Genomic DNA, 2,672 nt, shown 5'->3' with positions numbered 1-2,672 from the left:
TCCTATTATTGTCCACAAATGATAAATTCTAGTAAGATTTGATTTGTTAAAGTGTTCCTTAAAATCATTTCGTATCTTCCTTGAATCTGATGCATAGATGATGCTTGGCTGTAATTTAGTAGATACAGTGCGACCTATCCAAGAAAGTACTACAGCATTACATCGATCCCACTGATGTGCCAACTCTCCTCTGTAAGAACTCCTCCAATAAGTTCCATCTATAAACCCTAATTTGTTCTTCACCAATAAGGCCATTCATATCGATCTGCTCCATAAAGCGTAGTTTTCAGGTCCTGTAAGCTTGATTTCTATCAACACTATTCCATGAGTATCAATTTGCTGCAAATATAGTGGGTGATTGCGATCGATTTGTAGATTTCTAGTTTCCACCATGACTGACCAGCTTAAGCTTCGAAAATAGTTGCCAATTGGAATTTTGAAATCCTCGATCCAATCTTAAATCGCCCGCTCTGATACCATAATAAAATTTGTGTACAGATCTAGCTAAAACAACAATTGCATGTAATTGAAGAAGTGATTAAGCTAGAATGGAGAGGAAGAAACGAGATAGAGAAAGGAGAAATGTGTTCTTCATTCTGTGTAACTGCCTTGTTAATACAATGACAGTTAGTTATATAGAGCTCACATGACTCACGTGTGTAGAGCAAATGAAAAGTCTAAAATGCCCTAATGCACACACTTCACTTAACTCTGTCTTAACTAACACACACGCTAGCTAACAGTTAACGAACATTAACTAACATAACCAACTCTAATAGTTGGTAAATCGTCTTGTATTTATTTTTGTCACGAGCAGAGCTCCAGAAGCATGAAGTAGGTGAACTCTACGTTTATAAAAAGTTCGAGTAAAGGTGCCTAAATTTACATCTCAACTTTTGCCGAATTACCCTAAGGTTCAAACTCCGTTCGGGTTCAAGAGTAAAAATATGATTTTTTTTTTTTTTCTTTTTTTTCTTAATGATAGAGTAGCATTAGATTAGAAGTTTAATGAATGACAAAGAACAAATTTGACTGTTTCCCATATTAAAGGAAAGACAATAAATTGGAGAGACCAACTAGCGTAGATTTTGGCAGAAGGGTGAGGGCCAACTTAGAAGGATGGAAGCTATATATACAGTAGTATCATGATGGAGCCTTAAAATTTTCGTAATAAATGAATGCATCCAAATGCATATTTTCCTCCTCGAATTTATATCAAATACGTGTTCTTCATAGAGTTGTGCAATGATTTGACACCTTTGGTCAAAACTACTTGATGTAAGTGTTAATTGCTACTAGAAGAAGTCAAGCAACTACTAGTTACATTTCTATAGTATATTACTAGCATGTAATGAAAATCTTTCAAAGGGCAAGAAACAAAGAGAAAACTCTTTTTATGAAAAACTTTAAAGGCAGTGAGACTGAGACCCATAGTTCTTAGTAATACTTTACTATTTCTTCTTTCTTTTTTTGATTCAATTTAAAGAGTAACAACTTACACTCACTTTGTTCAAGTCAAATGAAGGTTCTCACATAAGTTTTGCTGGTTGTGTGAATTACCAAAACTAAAAACTTACTCTTTTCTTTGATTGAAATTATTTTACAACAATTCAATTGATGGAAATAAGGTAAAGCTCCTAAAGAAGAAAAAGGAAGAAAGAAGCTCTACTGGCCTTTTCTAACTGTGTGTTGCAATATATTTCTATATGTACCTGTTTGCATTATCCCAAATCACCACATCCCTACCATATATATAGCCTTTTATAAGTTTGAATAAATATAAATCTTTTAGATAGTAAAGTCACTCTAATTTAGGATAATAAAACTAACCACTTCAGCAGAATCTGTTATGTCAAGGAAGAATCTCCGTAGGCACATATTTATTAAACATAATCCTCAGGACTAAATAAAATTTATCAAGTGCAAGAATTTGAGAGTTCGTTATTATGTACAAGTAAAATCGGGGGCAATGTCTACCCCGATTCCCCGATGAGAGAACGAAAGGGGAGCATGGATCCATGAGAAAATCGGGCCAGAGGCCCTTCATATCGAGACCATATAATCGACGTTGGACATGGTAAAGCGACGCACCCTGGACCGAGTATAAGTCCTAGACCTCGTGAGACGCAGTGGACGGTTATGCATGACGGATAAGGGGGGGCGTAATACTCGTCCTCAAACGGACATTACAGCGCGAATCTCGTTTAGTAATGATTGTGGATCAATAATTATCGAGAAAAGAAAATTTTTATATTTTTTAGACTTATTCTAGGACTGAAATTCTCCTACTATATAAAGGGAAAGTTTTTCTTTGATCTGACACATTGTAACACGCAATCCAAAGCAATAAAATTTATTTTTACCTTCTAGCTACTGTTAAAGATATTGCTCACTTGTTCTGTTCTTCATTCACGACTAGGCTTGAACCGATGGTCCAATCGAGAACGAGGTCACTGTTCAATCTAAAATCAGGCTTGGTCCTAACATTGCGATTGGTTTGATCGTCTATTTCGTCTTTAATTCATTTATCTGTTATTCTTAATATTCATGTTGAATTAAACCATGTATCCTTTAAACCGCGTACAAATTTAATTGTTACCCAATTTTAGGATAAACAGTTTACAAAGGCTCGTATAAACATGGCAAAGGCTCGTATAAACTCAAATCGGGAA

Source organism: Nicotiana sylvestris, chromosome 4 (genome assembly GCF_000393655.2).
Source record: "Nicotiana sylvestris chromosome 4, ASM39365v2, whole genome shotgun sequence".
Classification (NCBI taxonomy): Eukaryota; Viridiplantae; Streptophyta; class Magnoliopsida; order Solanales; family Solanaceae; genus Nicotiana; species Nicotiana sylvestris.
This window is presented reverse-complemented; position numbering follows the sequence as displayed.